This window comes from Petaurus breviceps, unplaced genomic scaffold (assembly GCF_028583685.1).
Source record: "Petaurus breviceps papuanus isolate PSGF00001 unplaced genomic scaffold, PetGlider_PUasm1.0 185, whole genome shotgun sequence".
In the NCBI taxonomy this organism is placed as follows: Eukaryota; Metazoa; Chordata; class Mammalia; order Diprotodontia; family Petauridae; genus Petaurus; species Petaurus breviceps.
The window spans coordinates 7,765,267-7,786,876 of NW_027185797.1; the positions used below are offsets into that span (position 1 = coordinate 7,765,267).

Below are 21,610 nucleotides of genomic sequence, written 5' to 3' on the forward strand. Positions count from 1 at the left end.
CTGAACCCTTTACCTCCCAGCCCAAGGAGAGAGCACAGCTTTTCCCTTTGGCCAGCTCCGATGGCTGCCCTGCTCTTCTGATTTCTGAGCGCTGCCAGAAGGACCCAATCCAAGTTCCTTAGCTTGAAATTCAAGGTCCTTCCCAGGCCAGGCCCACCTACATTGATTTACTGCCTTATCTCCCACCGACAACACAAACCGATACACCCTCTGTTCTAGCCCCATTAGAGGCTGGGTGCTCCCCACCTTTGCCAATGTCATTCTCCCCTCCTGAAAAATGCTTTCCCCCTTCCCCTCCCTCTAGTCAGTCAATCAACAAACACCCAGCTGGGTTCAAAGACAGACAAGAAATAATTCTAGAACCTGGGGGAGTCTGGGAAACTGGGGAGGTGGGAGGGGGAGAGTGGGCTGGGGAAAGTCTACAGAAAGTGGTGTTTGAGCAGAAGTGAGGAGGGAGAGCTTTCTGGGCATAGGGGAACGTGAATGCAACATCTCTGAAATGGGAATACAGCACTCTTGGGATCACAGATTGAGAACTAGAGGGCATCTCAATGGTCTTCTAGTCTGGCCCCCTCATTACAGGTGAGAAAAGCACCTGCTGTAAAAGCACCTGGGGCCACTAGGTGATGCCATAGCGCCCAGAGCCCGAAGCCTGGCATCCCAACAGCCATGGGCTGGACCAGGGGCCCATGTACCAAGGCTCTGATTCTTCGATAGGGCCATCTTCCTGGGTCTTCCTTGTCTAACAATGTGTCAGAATGGGCTTGATGCCAAGGTAAAAAAGTACAGCTGGGAAGGAGCCCAGAGTGTAGCATCATCTGTGAGGCTCCACAAGGCTTCTCCTCTGTGGGAGCCACCTTTGGGGTGGAAATGCAGAAGAATTATTCAGTGGCATGAACACAACACAGTCAGACTGGAAACAACAGTAATTTCAGAGGAGCTCCTCTTCACCTCTTCCATGACAGCTCCGGGAGTCTCAGTAATGATCTTCTGGCGTGGATTTGCAAAGCCCACCTACCATTCTTGTTCTAGGACACTGAAGCTTATGCCAGCTCCCTCCACTGGCACAGGCACCCAACCCCGCGGGATGGAGGGAAACAACCAATGCCAAGAGAACCAAAGAGGCTCCTGAGAGCACGTGGACCCACTGATCTTAAAGATATTCCCATTTTCAGAAAATGAGAAATAGTTCTCTGTTGGCTTTTATGGAGTCATTGCCCTTGTTTCTATACAACTGAAGATTTCTAGATGGTACAGTGGATAGAGCACCAGGTCTGGAGTTCAAATCCAGCCTCAGACACCTACTAGCTGTGTGACCCTGGGTGAGTCACTTCACCCTGTTTGCCTCAGTTCCCCATCTATAAAATAAGCTAGAGAAAGAAATGGTAAAGCACTTCTGTATCTCTGCTACAAAAAACCTAAATGGGATACCAAAGAGTCACACACAACTGAAAACCAACCAAACAACACCACCACCCACACCACTGACTTGGATAATAGAATATCTGGCATTTTATCAAATTTGCTGATGACACAAAGTTGGAAGAGTTAGTTGATGATAAAGTTAAGATAAAGATAAAGAGAGTTAGGATGATAAAGCCGAAATTTTAAAAAAATATTGACAAGCTAGAAATAAGACCTGAAAGCAATAAGATGAAATTTAATGGGAACAAAGTCAGATATGTATATCCAAAGAATCAGCTTCCCAGTTACAAATTAGGGAAGTTGTAGCCAGATAACATTCCAGCTGAAAAAGATCTGGGGGTTTTAATGAACCACATGATCCATGAGTCTGCAGTGTGATATGACCCACAAAAACAACAACAACAAAAACGAACACAAGCATAGGTTATATTAAGAAAGGAATATTGGCTGAAATTAGGGAAGTGGTCCTCACGCCCAGTACTCTCCTCTGGTCAGTCTAGACTATGGGTGGGGAACCTGTGGCCTCAAGGCCACGTCATGAAGTTTGGATTCAGCCGCACTTGAGGACCCCGAGGGCCATATGTGGCCTCAGGCTGCAGGTTCCCCACCCGGGTCTAGATTATTGTGTTCAGTTCTAGGCACCTATTGATAACATGGGAAGCATATAGAGGAGAGTGACCAGGATAGTATAGGGTCTTGATATTGTGCCATATGAGCTGGGTTGGTGGAACGGCAGAGAGCAAAGCAGAGAAGACTGGGGAAGAGGTGGGGATATAGTAGTTCGCTTCAAGTGTTTGAAGTGTCCTTTTGTGGAAGAAATGTTAAACTTTTTTTTTTTTGCTTTGTTCCAGAGGGGAGAACAAGGAACAACGGGTAGAAGCAGGGAAAGACAAATTTAGAATCCATATAAATAAAGATTTCCCAAGTACTCGAATTATCTAAAAGTAGAAAAGGATTCCTAGAAAGGTTCTTATTCACTATGAAGGCTGCACGACCACTTGCGTCATTCTAGAGAAGATCGATGTTAGAAGGGTTGGACGAGACATCCTCTAAGAACCCTTCCAAGGCTGAGTTTATGGTTCTATGATTTATCATTCATCAGACTTCAATAACATGCAAGATTTTACAGAGACTAGAGCTAGAGACAGCCTAAATCCAAACATGAACCAAACCTGCAGGCAGGGAAGATACAGAAGAATTCACTTAAGGGCATCATCTCATCCTACCTAGTCAAAATAAATCAAGAGTTTGTGGAAGAAGACTCATGAGGTCTTATGTTGGCTAGGAAGAGAAAACTCTCAGTTGAACACTAACAAAACAAAAAAACAAAAACCAAACCCTGGATACAGAGGAAAACAAACAAATTCAGATGGACATCATGGAAATACTTAGCAATCTGTATAATTTAACAGTATGAGTAATCTCCTCAAAGATTTGGGAAATTGCAAAATTAGAAAATGTGTAGGTTTGGCAATAATTATTTAAATGAGCTGCTTACTGGGAAAAAAGCAGAATACTGTCAAGTGTTGTTTGTTTTTTTTGTTTTTTAATCTAAGTATTGAACTGTGTTGAGATTGGGACTATTCCCTTGGGACTAACTAGTTAAAGTAGATGAGAAGTCTTAGATTATTTCCATCCGCTTCAATTTTAGAATCAATAATGCTCTGAGTTGCTCTGGACCCACATACAGCTAGTGAGGAGGGAGACTGGTCTCAGAATCAGGAAAACCTGAGTCCAGATCCAACTCCAGAAGCTAATCAGCTGTGTGACATTGGGAAAGTCATTTAACTTCTGTTTGCCCCAGTTTCCTTATCTGTAAAATGATAATAACAGCATGTACCTCCTACAGTTGTGAGGTTAAAATGAGATATTTGTAAGAGGGATTTGCAAACCTTCAAGCACTATATGAATGCCTATTAGCATTAAATTATTAATTTAATTATGGTACAACCCTGTAAGTAAATAAATGAGTTGCCTCCAAATCCCTCCAGTCCTTTAGAAAAACATAGAGGCAAGAACTTGTAAAAGAATTTTGTTCTCCCAGAGTCATGAAAAAGTAGAGCCATCTGCCCTGGCCCAGAACCCAAGACACTGGTCCAAAAGGAAACACACAGACTCATGATACAGGGGGAAAGGGATCTGGTCTCTAAAAACTGTCGAGAGAGATTACCCAGAAGAACAAACACAGTTCAGGCAAGAGCTCCCCAGCTCTTTATCAACCTGAAGCCTAGTCCTCCCAATCTGGCAGGAGCAAGGGAAGGCTGGCTTTTCTGTAACTGGAAAAGGAGGGCATTTTATACTGCTCCTTCTAAGCTGCAGGAGGAAGGACTGAAATGGGCATGGGATGCATGAGTCAGGAAGACCCGGGTTCTGTTACTGGCTCAAATTTTTACTAGCTGCATAACCCTGGACAAGTCATGTGCCCCTCAGTGCTTCAATTTACTCATCTGTAAAATGAGAAGATTGGACTTACTGCCTTCATGGGCTCCTTCCAGTTTTCAATCTGTAGTTCTTTTGATAACTGTTTCCAAATGAGGGAGACTCCTTCATAGGTTTACCCAAAGTCTGTGGCTGTTCCAGGACAGACGGCTCATTCTGTACTTTGGTGCCACAAAAGTGACAGCTTCCACTCACAGTTACTTCCTTCCCCATACTTATGTCTCACCTGGGCATCATCATGCTTCAGATTTTACCATTAGACATTCATTCACTTGGGTTAAACATTGATCAGATCTCCTCTTTTTGTTGTTGGTGGTGGTCTTTTTTGGAGGGGGGAAGGCAGGGCAATTGGGGTTAAGTGACTTGCCCAATGTCACACAGCTAGTAAGTGTTAAGTGTCTGAGGCCAAATTTGAACTCAGGTCCTCCTGACTCCAGGCTGGTGCTCTATTCACTGAACCACCCAGCCACCCCCTCTCCTCTTTTGAAATGCTACTTAATAATACATTAAAGTGCTAGAATATAAGCTTCAGTAGAATGTAACCTCCTTGAGGGCAGGCATTGGTTTGTGGGTTGTTTTGTTGTCTTTGTTCATTTCTGAACCTTAGCACAGAGCCTTTCACACAGTTAGGTGCATTAATAAAGATTAGTTAAATTGTATTGAGCTAGCACCATAGAGCTAATTTCTTTACCAACTTGTTTTCTTCCCTGAAGGGAAAAACCTAAGGTTCCAGAAAAAGATCCAAGAAATTATCAAGATCAGTTAGGATCATTGATTTGGAGCTATGAGGGAGATGGAGGGCACCAAAGAGAATGCCCACCTGCTCCCTATGTTACAGGTGGGCACTTTCCTGGTACGTATAGGTGTAGGTATGATTTTAACTTAGGTCTCCATCACTCCAGGTCCCCAATCTATCTCCAGGGTGTCACCTAGGTGGCTCTAAAGTCCTTTAGGCTCCTTTCCAACTCAGAGTGTCTCTGGAGCAGCAAAAATAGGATATCATAAAGTAGTGAAATTAAGCATCTATTGAGTGAAGTGAGTAGAATGAAGGAACAATGAAGGCAAAAACAGCGGCATTGAACAATGATCAGCTTCGAGGGCCTTAGTTCTTCTCAGCACTGAGATGATCTAAGCCAATTCCCATGATGGTAAATGCTGTCCACATCCAGACACAGAACTATGGAGTCTGAATGCAGATTGAGGCAGGCCATGTTCTCTCTTTCTTTTTCCTTTCTCAGGGTTTTCCCTTTTTGTTCTGATTCTTTTTTCACAACATGACTAATGTATGATTATATATGTACAGCCTATTTCAGATTGTAAGGAGGGAGAAAAAAATCTGGAACTCAAAATGTTGAAAACTCTTTACATGTAATTGAAAAAAATAAAATACTATTAAGTGGCAGGAGGGGGGGGGTAGAAATTTTTCTAGGTCATGCTCTATAAAGTTTGGCTGAAGAAATTGGGGGATGTAGAGCCAGAGAAGAATTCGAGTGGGGAGAGTGGTAGCTGATCATGGTTGTCTCCTGTGCAAACAGGATCAGACTTGTCTTGCTTGGCCCCAGAAGGCAGAACTAGAAACAGCAGAAATTGCAGAGGAGTAGATTTTGAGTGAGATTTAGATTTAGAGCTAGAAGGGTCTCTAGAGACCATTGAGTCCAATCCCTCATTTTACAAGTGGGGAAACTGAGGCCCAGAGAAATTTAGTGACTTGCCCAAGGTTACACAGGGAATAAGTGATCCAGCAAGGACCACAGTCCCCTGACTCCAAATACAACTCAGTTTTTGAGGAAGAACCAGGAACTAGTCTTTCCCAGACATATGTCATTCAAACAGGTCCTTAAACTGGGATCTATAGACCCTCAGGGGACCATGAATGGATTTCAGAGGGCCCATGAATTTTGATGGTCAAAAAATTTTTTTCTTTCCTTTTTTTTAATATTAATTTATTTATTTGTTCTCAACCTTTACTTCCATGAGATTTTGAGTTCCAAATTTTCTCCCCTTCCATCCCTGTCCCCCATCCCAAGATAGCATGAAATCTGATATCTATTCTACATATACATTCAGAAGAAATCTTTATTTTTACTAGCCTCTTAATGAAATTTAGCATTTCTTTCTAATATGAATTCTTAAAAAAAAACACCATTATTCTGAAAAGGGTTCCATACTGCCATCGGGGTCCACGGTACAAAAAAGGTTAAGAACCTCTGATCTCCTTGAAAAGATGACATTTCCCAGTAGGGCCTCCCTGAAAGACCCTATTGCCTTAGCATCAGGGAGATGGTAACCTTTCCCAAGGGGGTCACTGGGAGCCAAGTGACTTCCTCTCAGCAGGGACACTGAGTACAAATGCCAGGCTCTACTTCCCCATAGCTCCCCATGTGATCTACATGAATATTCACAACCACGGAGACCTTCGATGCCCAGTCAGCAGATCCCAGGAAAGGAATGTGTGTATGGTGCCATTAGAAAGTTGCATAGAGTTTCTGAATAGGTCAAGAACACTGAACTTTGCCATTAGTTACTTCCTAACACTAGCTTAACCAACATGAGAGCAGACCTACGGAGTAGATCAAGGAAATTTTTGGTATGGTTCTTCCTATGAATCTTGCAATTTACTCTTAAATGCAATAGTTCTTAAAAACAACAATAATTATTAATAAGAATGCCCTGCATATGGAGCCAAGGCTTCTAAGTGACTTGCGCTGTTGTTTTCCACTACTACATACTACCAATCAGTCAACAAGCATTTATAAGGCACCTACTATGTGCCTGCTGTGCTTGAAAGATATAAAAACAAAAATGAAACAATCCCGGCTCTTTAGGAACGTAAATCACTCACTCAAGCATGAAGAACCTACAATGGACCAAGTACTGTGCCAGGGGTACAAAACCAAAAATTAATCAATCCTGGAGTCAGGAGGACCAGAGTTCAAATTCAGCTTCAGAAACTTATTAACTGTGTGACCCTAGGTAAGTCACTTAACTCTGCTTAAAAAAAAAAGAATTGGGGCAGATAGGTGGTGTAGTGAATAGAGCATGATCCTGGAGTGGGGAGGACCTGAGTTCAAATGAGGTCTCAGACACTTAGCACTTACTAGCCATGTGACCTTGGGCAAGTCACTTAACTCTAATTGCCCTGCCTTCCCCCCTCCAAAAAGAAAAAATAATAATCCATCCCTGTCCTCAAGGAGCTTAAATCACTCAATCAATATAGCTGGATACACTTACTATGTGTCAAGCATTGTGCTAAGTATACAAAGACAAAAATGAAACATCTTTTCACTCAAGGAGTTTATATTCCATAGCAGGAGACAGGAGGTACAATCCTCAATCGATGAAGCACCTACTATGTGCTAGGCGTTGTGCTAGGTATACAAAGGCAAAAATCATGCAAGCCTTCCCTCAAGGAGCTTACATTCTAACAGAGAGATAAGTATGTGTAAAAATGCAGATGGTATAAGTGTAAAATAAATAAATGCAAATGTATGCAAAGTCACAGAATGCAGGGTATTCTGGGAGTAAGGGCACTAGCTTTTGGAGGGGTAAGGAAAGATTTCTTGCAGAAGCTGGTGCTTCAGTGCACCCTGAAGGAGGAGAGGCACTCTGGGAAGCAGGGATAGGAGGAAATGCATTTTGGACATGAGGGGAGGCGAGGTGGTCGAGGGGGCGTCTTGTGTGAAGAACAGCCAGAAGGTGGGTTTAGCCAGATCCAAGAGCCTGGGAAGGGGAGCGGCGGGGTCTAATAAGACTGGAAAGACTAGAGCCAGGGTGTGAAGGGCTTCAGATGTAAAACAGAGGACTTTGTGCTAGATCCTGGTGGATGAAGGTGATCAGTGGCATTTAGTGACTTGCAAGCTCCAGACAGTGAGTCCTTTTTCCATCCCTGAGCCAGAGCACATGCAGCCCATCAGATGTGGCCAGAGTGCCAGCCCCTCATGCATGGCCCAGGTCCAAGGCTACCAGATCTGGGTGGATTCCCTGAACGCCCCATCACAGACACAAGAGTCCCCCAAGTCTAGCCTTAAGTCTCATGAGAGCAGCAAGCAGCCCCAAGGTAGCCCCTCTCTGGCTCCTGGCCCGACTCCCTTATCTATGATGAGGCAGATGAGCTTCTAACTCAGCTGGCAGGCTGCCAGATTGTTCTTCAGGCTGGGATGGGATCTCCACACACTGGAAAATGAACATCTGTCACTCTCCTGAGAAGAACATAGTGGGAGCTCAAGGGAGACTCCCACCATTCAGATCCCTTCCCTTCCCTTCCCTTTCTTGCCTCTTTTTCTACCTTTCCCACAATCAAAGGTCATTTCCTATGCTTCTAAGTGACCTCTGAAAGTGCTGAGATTAGAGAGGTTAGAGCCTGGAGGGACCTCAGCACTGACTTAGTCTTTTCCTTTATTTAGTGGTGCAGTGGATAGAGCCCTGGGCCTGGAATCAGGAATACCTGAGTGGCCTCAGACACTTACTAGCTGTGTGACCCTGGGCAAGTCATGTAATCTGTTTGCCTCAGTTTCCTCAACTGTAAAACAGGGTAAATTATAGCACCTTGCTCCCAGAGGTGTGAGGACCAAATGAGATAATTGTAAAGCACTTAGCACTGTGCCTAGCAGGTAGTCAGCAGTACATAAATGATAACTATGAGTATTATTATTATAAATGAGGAAACTGAGGCCCAAAGAAGCTAAAGACTTGACCAAAATCACTTGGATATTAAGAAAAAGCTAGCTGGGGTGGCCAGGTGGTGCAGTGAGAAAGAGTGCCAGCCTGGAGTCAGGAGGACCCCGGATCGTTTTGGCCTCTGATACTTACCACCCACACAAAATAACCGGCTGTGTAACCTTGGGCAAGTTACTTAACCCCAATTGCTTTAAAAAAAAAAAAAGCTAGGATTTGACTCCAGGTCTTCTGACTGGAGGTTAAGCATTTCTGCTATTTCTATGATTTTTCCCTGGGTGTTCAACAACAAAAGGACAATATGATGAATTCCAAGCAGGCAAAAGACAGAAAGGTCGGTCCCATATAGAACAAAATAGTCATCACAGAACTTTTTGTGGTAGGAAAAATTTGAAGGTGCCATCATCAATTAGGGAATGGCTGAACAAGCGGGGGTAGGTGGAATTAAACCTTATAATGGCAAGGGTACTATTTACAGTGAAATACAGTTATTTTGCCATCACACACGATGAAGGTGAACAATCCAAGAAGCACGGGGAGAGCTGTATCAAGGGCTACATAAAAAGAAAGGATCAGAAGCCAAATAAATAAAATGAGCACAAGGCTGGGAAGGCAGCTTACAGCTGGGGCTCAGATCAATTACAATAATTCACCTTGAACTTAGAGAAAAGATGATGAAGCACATTTTCCTCCTTAATAGAGAGGTGAAGGGCTGGGGGACCGGAATGCTACATACACAGTCAGATCCAGCCATCCAGGACATTTGTTTTAACTAGCTGTTTTTACCAGGAATAGTTCATGAGGGAGAGGAGAGGGTGGTCTATTGGGAAATAATCATCAGGTAAAAATGAGAGGGCATCAACAAAAGCCTTTAAAAACTTAATGTAATTCCAAAGGACTCATGATGAAAAATGCTATCCATCTCCAGGGAAAGACCTGATGAAGTCTGAAGGAAGATCAAAGCATTTTTTTTTCCACTTTCTTTATTTTTAATTTTTTTGGTCTGTGTTTTTCTTTCACAACATGACTATTATGGAAATATATGTTGCAGGACCACATGTGTATTTCATATCAAATTGCTTGCCTTCTCAATAAGGGGAGAGGGGACAGAGAGAGGAAGAAAATCTGGAACTCAACATTTTAAAAAATGAACATTAAAATTGTACACATGTAATTGGAAAGAAATTAATACAACTTAATACAAAGTTTTAATAACAAAAGCAAATCCCGAACAAAAGGACTCGGCTCAGATTTCTTTAGAGTTTATACCAATTATCCTTGTATTGTCCATGGGGACAGACATTAGAAAGGATCCCTCCCTGGGGATCCAGTGGGATGAGCTGTCAGGAAATTAAGTGGGACATGTTACTCTAAAGAGATCCTCTTGGGAGCTGCCAATCATGGTGAAAGGCCCAAAGTCACAGGACCACCTGCCCTCCCACCTCACTCCTGCTCCACCCTTGACCAGTTGTTCCTACAAAATGGTCCCCAGAGAGGCAAGGGCAGATTCCAGGCCCTTGGCCAGTAATAGCAGGAAGCCTGGGTGACCACACAGCATGCTGGACACTCCCCCATCCCTAGCACACTACAGTAACCCCAGATCAGGACAAGGGGTTTTTCACCCTGGTGGTCACTTTGACAGGGCAGTCACTGCTCTTCGAAATGAATCCTAGGATTTAGAACAAGAAAGGGGTCTTAGACCTCTTTTTGTAAAGCCCCCTCACTTTACAGAGGAGGAAATGCAAACAGTCCCAGAAAATCCAGGAGGGATGGTTATGGTAACTTTGACATAATTTTTAGTGGCAGAGGAATCTTGGCACCCAGGGCAAATCGAATTGGCTTTGGGATGCAGAAAGGTATGGAGATACCCACTGGGACATAGCCATGGATCTCAGAAAACCCCTGTGAAAGTGCAGGTATGACATGGCCCTGGTTGGGTATAATCATATCAGGAATAGAGTGATACTCAGTTCCTGAAGTTCTACCCACCTAACCCCCACCTCTGGCACCACTGACAGTTCTCAATTCCCAAATTTCCAAACCCCAGGAACAGGTGGGGGACAATGCAGTAGGTGTGGGCAGGACAAGTGAGCCACAGGAGTGGGGTGTTTGACAGAACTGGAACCCTAGAGGTGGATGAGGAAGTAGGAGCAGTCAAGTGTCTCTGCTTCATATCATGGAGCTAACAGGCTGGAGGATTGTCATGGGGAGCATGTGTGTTGCCCCCAATATGAGGGCTCCTTGTGGCAAAGTCCCGATACTCTCAGCCTAGTTAGGGTTCTGCCCACTGGAGGCAGCATGCTATACTCAACAGAATGCTGGTCTTGTAGTCAGGAAGACCTATGTTCCATTTCTTCCTTTCGCACTTACCAGGTATATGACCATAATCTCTCTAAGCCTCAGTTTCTTCATCTGTGAATTGGGGGTAATAGTAGTGCCCTAACATGCTTGTTGTGAAGCCCAGATAAGATATTGTATATAAAGTGCTCTGCAGACATTAAAGTACTGTGTACATGTCAGTAATTGTCATTGTTAGGCCCTGACCAAAGCCAACATGGTCAATGAGAATGTTAGGGCTAGTCCTAAGGGAGAATAGGACTGGTGCCCAAATTATACTGTGTCCTTCCCCCTACCCTACCCTACCTGCAACATGTCAGTTTGGGTGAGATCAAGTTAAAATAAATATTAAGGGCAGCAGTGAGGAGAAGAGTCACAAAGGAACTGCATTAAACTTTGGGAGGCAGAGGGGTCTGGTGGGATAGGAAGTCCATGGCAGAAGATTCTCTCACTGTAGCCAAGAAAAGAGCTGATGGGCAGCTAAAGAACTGGGGTCCCACAATGCTGAGAGATCTGGATCCATGTGAACGTGACAGCTTGGTACAGTGTCCCTCCGGAGGGCCAGAGGGGAAATCGGGAGAGCTGAGTTTGAGTCTCAGCTCTGACCCTTACAAGATGTAAGCTAACTTGAGTTCCTGGGAGGTGCCAAGTCAGTCACCCTGCCTCTCCAACCCTCAGCGATCTCATGAGTAAAATGGGGATGGTAATATTAGGACATACAGGAAAAGGAGGAAGATACAAGTTTGTATTGCATTTAGGAAATTGTACTGTGCTTTAAAAGATTGAAATAACAATAATAACAAAAGCTAGCATTTATATAGTACTTTAAAGGTTGCAAAGTACTTTATGTGTTATCTCATTTAATCCTTACAACAGCATGGTGAAGTAGATGCTATTATTATCCTTTTTTTACAGATGAGGAAACTGAGGCTGACAGGTATTAAGTGAGTTGCTCAGAGGCACACAGCCAGTAAGTGTTTGGGGCCAGATCATGTTACTGATATAACACTCCCATAAGTGGGCTCCAAGTGCACAGTTCTGGGGAGTGCTGGCCAAGGACTCCCCAATCTTCCCAGGAGTGATAAAGAGAACTAGACTAGGGATTAGGGAAATGGCACTCAGGTTTGTGATGGCCCATGTGCTTTCTTCAATGACAACCTTGGCAGGACTGTGATGCCCTGGCTATTTTGGGGGAAATGCCCTCAGACTTGTCTGGTACTTAAAGGGGCAGAGATTTGGTTAAACACACACACTTATTTTTTAAACATCTGTTTTATTGTTTGATTTTTTTTTTTTGGAGAGGGGAAAGGCAGGGCAATTGGGGTTAAGTGACTTGCCTAAGGTCACTTGGCTAGTAAGTGTTAGGTGTCTGAGGTTGGATTTGAACTCAGGTCCTTCTGATTCCAGGTCCTTCTGATTCTGCATCACCTAGCTGCCCCCACACTTTTTTTTAAGCACACAAGTAGTAACTCACTAATTTGGCAGGATTTGAACCCAGGTCCTTGAAAGTCAATGATCTTTCCACTGTACCATATTGCTTCTCCAATGAGGAAATCAAGAAATAGACTGCCTGAAAGCAAAGCCTACATCTTGTGCCAGTGCCCTGCTCAATCAACCCAGGTTTCCCTCAGGAGGATCTGTGAGACCCTCCAAGTTGCTCCATTGCTTCTCCAAGGATAATCCCTGGTGATTTGGGAGGGGAGAACCCTGAGGGAAAGTTCTTGATTTCTCCCAGCAAGGACCTGAAAGTCAGGACTTCTGTCCTGCCTTATGCTTGTGGAGGGGAGGGAGTAAGAAGGTTGATAGGGAACCAGAAAGATCACAGGCTGGAAATGCTTGTGCAGTGGGAATTAATATTCACCTGCTATGGTTCCCATTCTACCATCACCATCAAAACAGAAAGATTTCTTAACCTGGGGTCTATGAACTGGTATATATTTATTCATTTATTTTTATGTACACATATATATATATGTGTACATAAAACTATTTCAATATAATTGGTTTCTCTCATAACTCTTTGTACTTCATTTGACACATTTACAAATATTATCCCAAGGAAGGTGTAACCCTGCATTAAAGCTTTGATACAGATGACTTTAAGGAAAATGCTGAAGGTGGAAGACAGTGGGAGTGGGGGGATATAAACCCTGAGATATGATCAGAGGATGAAGACACGGCCCCTATCCAACCAACATGTATGAAAGAATGGAGTCAAGGAGTGAATGACAGTCAGTGGCTCTGAGAGCCCGAGTTAGTGAGAACTCCGTGGATGCCCCAGAGCGCCCTCTGGTGTTTGGTACTGCTCATCGCGTTAGCATCAATAGACTGCTCCTCACGGCGTAGGACTGAAATTCATTGAATCATTTCATTTTTAAATCCAATGGTTCGATAATTACAAGTAATTAATGTTGTATATTATACAAAAGGCCATGGTGATAAACATAGGGTGTGTGTGAGTACACTGTGGCATGCTGCCAACAAATGATTGTGCAGGAGATGAAGCAACATAGTGCGGTTGATAGATCAGAACAGGAGGAGGACTTGGATTTGAATTCTGACCCCAGACACTAGCTGTGTGATTCAGAGAAATCCACTCAGCCTCTCTGGGCCTCAGTTTCCTCATCTGCAAAATAAAGGGACTAGATGAGATGACCCCAATGTCCCTTCCAGCTCTAAATCTACGATCCTACAACAAACGGCCAAAGGGATTTTGTCAAAGACAAGTACCAGAAAAGAGGGTGAGATGACCATGTAGGTCTTGACAAATGCTGCCTAGCCTGAGCATTCCATTTGTGTCTGAGTAATATCAAGAGATCATTCTAGAGGAAGTTCCCAAGCATAGTGACCAAGGCACCACAGTCCTGCCAAGGTTGTCATTGAAGAAAGCACATGGGCCATCACAAACCTGAGTGCCATTTCCCTAATCCCTAGTCTAGTTCTCTTTATCACTCCTGGGAAGATTGGGGAGTCCTTGGACAGCACTCTCCAGAACTGTGCACTTGGAGACCACTTATGGGAGTACTACATCAGTAACATGATCTGGCCCCAAACACTTACTGGCTGTGTGGCCCTGGGCAAGTCACTTAACACCTGTCAGCCTCAGTTTCCTCATCTGTAAAGCAGGGATAACAATAGCATCTACCTCACCACGTTGTTGTAAGGATTAAACGAGATAACACATAAAGTACTTTGCAACCTTTAAAGTACTATATAAATGCTAGCTATTGTGATTATTGTTATTTCAGGAGGACACTCACAAGGTCATGCATAAGATTGGGCTATATTCTGCCCCCTGGAGGAAGTACCCAGCAAAGTAGCCAATATTTGTACCTTCTAAATGACACTGCTGTGAGTAAAGTGCCTCATTAATGTATAATTTATTTCATTTATTTATTAGCGTTTGTTAGTAGAATTGCCTCCTTCCCCACTGCTGTCTCCAACACAGGGATTCCCTGAACTCTAGGGAAAGCTTAGTCCTGCTGGGTATAGGCTGGAAATCCACCTGCCTACTTTTCTCTACATATACTGATTCACTTGGGGATCTCATCACCTCCCAGGAACTCAATGATCATTTCTCAGAAGATGACTCTCAAACCTATTTATCCAGCCCTTACCTCTATCTTGACTTCTAGTCTCTAACTGCCTATTAAACATCTTGAATTGGATGCCCCATAGAGTAAGGCATCTCAAACTCAGCAGATTAAAAATTGAACTCATCTTTTTCCAAAAAGCCTCCCCTCTTCCAACTTCCCTATTACTGTTGAGTGTACCCACATCCTCCCAGGATCACAACTAGGTGCTATACTCAGTTCCCAATTCTCTCTCACCCTCTATATCCAACTGATTGTCAAGTTCTGACATTTCTACCTTTGTAACATGCTATGCTCCTTTCTCTCCTCTGACCTTGCCATGCCTCTGGTGTAGACCCTCATCACCTCACACCTGGACCACTTCAGAAGCCTGCCACAAGTCTCTCTCTACTTCAGCCCACCCTCTATTCAGCTCTCAAACTGATTTTCCTAAAGCACAGGTCTGACCACATCACCTCTCTAGTCAATCAACTCCAGTGACTCTCTATCATCTCCATGATCAAATACGAAATCTCTTGTTTGACTTGAAAAGTGCTTTATACTTTTTATAAACTTTCCTTTCTAGTCTTACACACTTACTACCTTCAAGGTACTGTGCAGTCAAGTGGATCTCTCTCCCTAGACACTCCACTGTTCAATTCAACATTTTCACTGGCTGTCTTTTATGCCTAGAATTCTCTCTGGCTCCTGGCTTCCTTCAAATCCTACTTTCCCCAAATCCTACTTTCTATAAGAAGCTTTTCCCAATCCTCCCTCAATGCTAGTGCCTTCCCTCTGAGATTTTCTCCAATTTATCCTGCATTTATCTTCTACATAGTTATTGGCATGTAGTCTCCTCTGTTAGAATGTAAACTTCTTGAGGGCAAGGATTATATTTGCCTTTCTTTAAATCTCCAGCACCTAGCAGAATGCCCAGCACATAATAGGCATTTAATAAATGCTTATTAACTTGACATAAAGTGTTATAGAAACAAGAGCTTTTAACATTACTCAGGAATGGGATACTGGATACTGCATCAAAGAGAGGCTGGAAAGGTGAACAGCTAGCTACCTCTCTATGATATGCATGTGGGGGCAATACATGGTGGGGCACAATGGACTCTTTCTGAGCAAACTTTTGATGCTAGAAAATTCATCTTTCCATGGAATGGTGGCATTTATTTATGCTAAGCCAAGTCATGTAAGTTATTGTAATGAAGAAGTACCACATAATGTGAAGACCACATGTGGCCAGGGGATGTCCCCCACCCATAGCACCTATATGAATGGCTCCAATGGAGGCAGAACAGGCATCTCTAACATCATCTTTCCCCACCCTTCTCTACGGGAAGCTTTAATTCCTACCAGAAGAGGAAACTTTGCTCTCCTCAAAGAGAGGGACTTCTGGGCTAGAATTATATCTATCTGTTCCCTTAAGTAGTATTAGTTTAGTCACAGGGGTGAGGAACCTGTTATCTCGAGGCCACATGTGGCCCTATAGGTCCTGAAGTGTGGCCCCTTGACTGAGTCCAAACTTTATAGCACCTATACATGGCCTTGAAGCTGCAGGTGCCCCACTATAGCAGCAAGCACCCCACCATACCCAGGGTGGCTGCCAACACAGGTTCTTATATCTGCTTTTCTAAAGGAAAGCAACTCAAAATGGGTTAACAATCTTGCTTTAATCAATCAAACATATCATTTGCCTAGTTCAGGGGAAAAAGTCAGTACCTTGAACTTCAGAGTATACAGACAGAAGCTACAAACAGAAGTTACAAGAAGACAGAGAAACATTTCAGCAGACAGGCTTCCAACTGTCTGACCATTATATCCATACCTAGTCACAGTTACCAGAAAGGGAAACACCAACATCTGGGTTTTGAAAGAGGGGGGGAGGGAAGGGGGGGAGGGGGAGTTCTCAACAGCTGCCCAGAGTCTTGTCTGATCAAATCAAACAACTCTTCTCAAAGTGACCCCCAAAGCAAAGCCTCCCATCAGGGTTTATATAGTCTTCTCCTGGCTCAGAGAATGTCACAACCCTCTTAACCCACTGTCTAATCACAGAGCACCAAGGTGTGGGCATTGCCAAAAACCAAGCCTCCTGCCACAGGCTCCAGGTGCACTTAAGCCTATCAAAGGGCCTAGGGGCAGAGAAGATCTTAAATTCCCATTCTCATAACACCAACAAGATAGGAGATGTGATCAGGTTCAATTTCTGATCACTGTTTCTCATTATTAGGAGGACTCAATCAATAAACATTAATTAAGTATATTACATGTCAGGTGCTGTGCTAAGTGCTAGGGGAGAAGGGAACCTATATCCAAGTCTTGACCCTTTCCTACCAAATACTAGTTCCACAATAAACATACATAGCAAAATAGCAAAGAAACCCATTTATTTAAATCATAGTAAAAGAGAAATTAGAGAAGGTATATAAATATATACACACATACGTACATATGTGTGTATATACATACACATACACACATACATGAACATGGCACAATATAGAGTTAGGGAGCTCTCCCATTGGGATTGAGGTAACTCAGTTCACCCAAGGGGGAACTCCCTGAAGCTCCTCTTGCAGCAAGCTCTAAACCTTGTACACACACACACAGAAAGAAATGCCATCATTTGCCTTGTTTGGGTTTAGTCAGCTCCCAACCCCCTCCCTCTTTTATTGTAGAGCTCAGTTCAACTACTGGAGTCCTGCTAGTGATCAACATTGCAAGCTACGGTCCCAGGGCATGCCTCCTTGGGGTCTTTAGGGAGACTGAAGTAATTAAGAGAACAATGCAGATAAGACAAGAAAATTACTCTGCATCAATGGGCAAGAAAAAAAAATAGATTTCAGAGCTGGAAAGGTCTCAATGAAGAAGGAAAGGAAACCAAACCAATTTCATTTATATTGCCTAAGAAATTCCTAGAAGAATGAAGCCTTGAACCCAGGTCTACCAGGTGTTAAACCAACGCTCTCACCACTACACCACCTATTTGACAAATAGAAAGTTCTTCCATAATCTGTTTTCCTCACCACAGCCCTGCAAATAGTCTCAGCTGGTGTTCCCCCCCCCCCCCCAATGACTTTTCCTCTGGAGTTGCCCGGGTTTTTAAAACAGAGAGAATTTGAAGCATTTGAGAAAAAAAAAGACAGACGGGACACGGGAGCAAGGGGAGCCCTGCGAAGGAGTGGAAGGTGGACATCTTCAGGCCGTTGGTTGGCTTTCCTTTTGGGGGCCAAAGAGAAAGAAATAAGGCGAAAGAGGCCATTCAGTCCATCACTTGGACTTTTGTAAGAAAAGCAGCTTTTCTTACAAAAAAAGTACTTCTCATCTGTTTTTCAGTGGCTTTCTTCTCCTGGTTCTAATAAAAATGAAGAAAAATAAAAAGATTTTCTGTTATGTATATTGTACGCATGGGGAGATTGTTTCTAAGATTTCAAAGGTGTATTTAAAATTTTTAATTCACGTATCAGTGAACAAAAATCCTTTTTGGGAGGGGCCCTTTGTAAAGTCACAGAACGACCCATTCTAGGTCGGTGTGAACGCTGGGCTCTAGAGCACCCCGAGAAAAAAAAGACAAAGCCCGCCCCTCCCCCATGCCGGCCCGAGCCAGACTGTCTGGGTCCGCCTCAGATACAATTTAACACTCTAGGGCGCCCACCTGGGGCTGCGGCGTCTGCGCGTAACTCCGGGGCAGTTTTCCCTGACTGTTGGTTTCGACTTGAAACTTTCAGGCAGCTCATCGATTTCTTACCGGAACTCCCGCGTTGCCTACTCCCCTTCCTCCGCCGGCTCCTCATCGGGCCCTAACCTTTGGACTTAAGTCTTTCGTTCTTTACTATTCATCTCCTCCCTTTGTCTGTAGCGGCGCCGTGGCTTAGTTGGTTAAAGCGCCTGTCTAGTAAACAGGAGATCCTGGGTTCGAATCCCAGCGGTGCCTGGGTTCCTTTCGAAGGAACATGCATCTTATTATTCCCCATCTCTATGTCACAGTACAATAAGGTCCCTCTTGGGAATCTTAGAGGAGGTGGGGGAAGCCGAGTCCATTTCTAGAGGGTTGGGAGCGTTCCCCCCCCTCCCCCCAGGTTCTCAGGCACATTCCCTCTTTCTTTCAGTATTCAAAGGTCAAAGTGTGGGACTGGTGTCAAGTTTCCCAACCCACAGTCCCCCCTTTTTTTTTTTTTTTTAAGCATCTTTGAACCCTGCCTGCAGATACTGGGCCGAACGACCTTTTCCCGACGTCCATTACTTACAAATTCTATTTGCTCAGACCATGATGGACATCGATTAGCCTCTAGTCTCCTGTTTTACCTACTTTCCTCCCACCCATCACCTACCCTAGAAATACTGTCTGGAACTTCTAGTCTCACTCCCTCCCCACCTCGCCCCAGCACCTCACCTAGGTATAAGCCTAGGCACTCTCTGGTCATTGTCTCTTCCAATCAATCAATAAGCAATTATTAAACGCCTCTGGGGCACTGGACTGAGTATTAAGAAGCTCTGGGTTCAGAGTCTGCCTCAAACACTTATTAGCTATGTGACTTAGGCAAGTTAATTAACCTTTGTGCCTCTGTCCAAAGTAGGGAGTTGGACCCCATGGCCTCCAAGATCCATTCCAGTTCTAAACCTGCACAATCCTATTATCATACAACGTCTCCTAGGCTATAGCGATGCGAAGATAATGGATTGATATCTACAAAATACACATCAATTACAAATATAAAGAAGTAGAAGATAATTTCTGGGGGAAGCCCTGGAGAAAGGAGCAGGAAAGCTCACTTAAAAAATGGTGCTTCAGCTAGGTTTGAAGGAAGCTACAGGACAGACCTAAAAGTGTAAAATATTAGCACATCTCCCACCCTAGAAAGGTGGAATTCAATTCCTCTGGCTCTAGCAATATTGGGGGTTCTTTCAGTCAAATCATTAACAAGCATTTATTAAATGAATGAAAAAGATATTAAGATAACAAGTAGAACTTACTATATGTCGGATACTTCATAATTACCATCCCATTTTATCCTCACAAGGATAGGAGGTAGGTGTTATTATTGTCCCCATTTTACAGATGAGCAGACAGAGACAGCTTCCCTGGGGTTTGTAATGGGAATGCAAATTTGGAAGATCTTCCCTGCCCCTAGACTAAAGTGCACCTGAAGCCTGGGGTGGGAGGCTTGTTTTTCAGTAGATACTTTTTGATTGGCCAGTGGGTCAATAAGGTTGTTACATTCTCTGAGCCAGGAGAAGGCTATATAAGCCCTGATGTGAGGCTTTGTTTTGGGGGCTCACTTTGAGAAGTGTTCTGTGATTTGATCTGTGTTCTGAAAAGCCGTTGTCCAGAGCCGCGCCCCCCCCCCCCCCCTTTGAAAAACCCAGATGGTGACTGGGTATTGATGTAATGGTTGGACAGTTTGGAAATCTGTCTACTCGATCTGTTTCTGTCTTGATAATTCTGCCTGTATACTTTGAAGTTCGGGGTGCTGACCTTTTTCCCCTGAACAAGGTAAACGATATATGTCTGACTGATTAAAGTAAGCTTGTTAACCCATTTTGAGTTGCTTTCCTTTATCAATGCAGATCCAAGAACCTGTGTGAGCAGGCACCCTGGGGACACTGGGGTGCTTGCCGCTACAGGGTTACACAGTTATAAAGTGTCTGAAGCCAGATTTGAACTCAGACTTCCTCAATGCAGGGCTTTAGCCACTGGACCGTGCAGCAGCCTCTTGTGCTTGTCATGGTTCTGAGAGCTTGAGATACAAATACAAAAGTGATGTGAGTAGTCCCTGGTTGGATGGAGCTAACATTTCTAACCCTTCCCACCTTTCCAGTTGGACCCAGTGATACAGGTCTCCATACTGCATTTCCTCTGGCTGTCCCCCATGCCTAAAAGGCTCTCTCCTTCCTGTTCTGACTACTGACCTACTCAGCTTCCTTTAAGTCCCACCTAAAATCCCATCTCCTCCAGGAAGTCTTCCTCGACCACCCCCCTGTCATTCTAATGCCTTTCTGATGTTGGTTTTTCCTATTTATCTTGTATATACCTCGCTTGGTATATATTGGTTTGCTTGTCCTCTCCCCCATTAGATTGTGAGCTCCATGAGGCCAAGAACTTTCTTTTGCCTCTTTTTGTATCCCCAGCACTTTCCACAATGCCCAGCTCTTAGTAGGTACTTAATCAATGTTGATTGATTGATTGGAGAGACACTTAAAAGTAAATGGTTTTTTGGAGAGGGTATTTTTGGTTCAGAAAGTTACAGGAATGGTAAGGGTAGCATTTCTTCCAACTAGACTGTGAACTCTAATGGAATCAAAGATTGTTTTTCTTGATAGGATTATATAGATTTGGAAATAGGAGGGGCCTCAAAGCCTACCTAGGAGGCAGCTAGTTGACTCAGTGAATAGACTGAAGGCCTGGAATCAGTAAGACTTAGTTCAAATCCAGCTTCAGATACTGACCCTATGCAAGGCAAGTCACTCAACTCATGGTCACACAACATGTGGCTGAGGTCAAATTGGAATTAAGGTCTCCCGACTCCAGGTCAGAGTGCTCTCTGGCCACTACAGATGTGTGCCTACTGCCACTCTGATGTCCTGCCCTCTTAATTGATGAGTCCCCAATCCTGACTGTGATGTCATGAGAGGCCTCAGTAATGCTCACCTCACTATGGGCTTTGTGCTATGAGCTGCTGAATGAAGTCACCAGGACTAGAACAGCAAGGGGCCAACAATCTGCATTTGGGAGAGGTATTGGTCCATTCAAATGTGCACCAGACACTGACTTTTCCACATACCTATCAATGGTTACAAAAGGACTTAACATAGTTTGCAAAGCCTATGAACTTTTACTTTAACTTGATTAAACTTGACTCTCTCTTCTGGCTTCCCTATCTCCTGTGCTCCAGTCATGCTGTCTGCCCCACCCCCTAATACAAGCCCCTTCCCACAGTGTATGGTCTTCCCTCATTAGAATATAAACTACTGGACGGCCAGGATTGTTTTGCTTGCTTGTATGTATCCCTAGCACCTAGCCTATAGGGCTTGGTACATACTAAGACCTTAGAAAGGCCCTACTTATTTGTCTCTCCATCTGTCCATCCACCTGTCCATCCATCCATTCATCCATCCATCCATCCATCCATCCATCCATCCATCCATCCATCCAT

General features: G+C 43.9%; 1 long non-coding RNA gene and 1 other non-coding gene across 3 annotated transcripts in view; one reads left to right on the top strand and one right to left on the bottom strand.

Annotated features, from left to right (window-relative positions):
• Nucleotides 1–18,559, bottom strand: part of LOC138161445 (uncharacterized) — a 29,243-nt gene extending 10,684 nt beyond the window's left edge. The window contains exon 1 of one of the 2 annotated variants that reach the window (XR_011168358.1): nt 18,205–18,559. This is a non-coding gene — a long non-coding RNA (uncharacterized lncRNA). Of the gene's footprint in view, nt 1–18,111 lie in introns of both variants that reach the window. The other variant, XR_011168359.1, reaches the window with a different exon arrangement.
• TRNAT-AGU (transfer RNA threonine (anticodon AGU)) lies at nt 18,317–18,390 on the top strand. The gene has a single exon. It is a non-coding gene; the product is annotated as a tRNA-Thr (tRNA).
• Nucleotides 18,560–21,610: the final 3,051 nt, after the last annotated feature.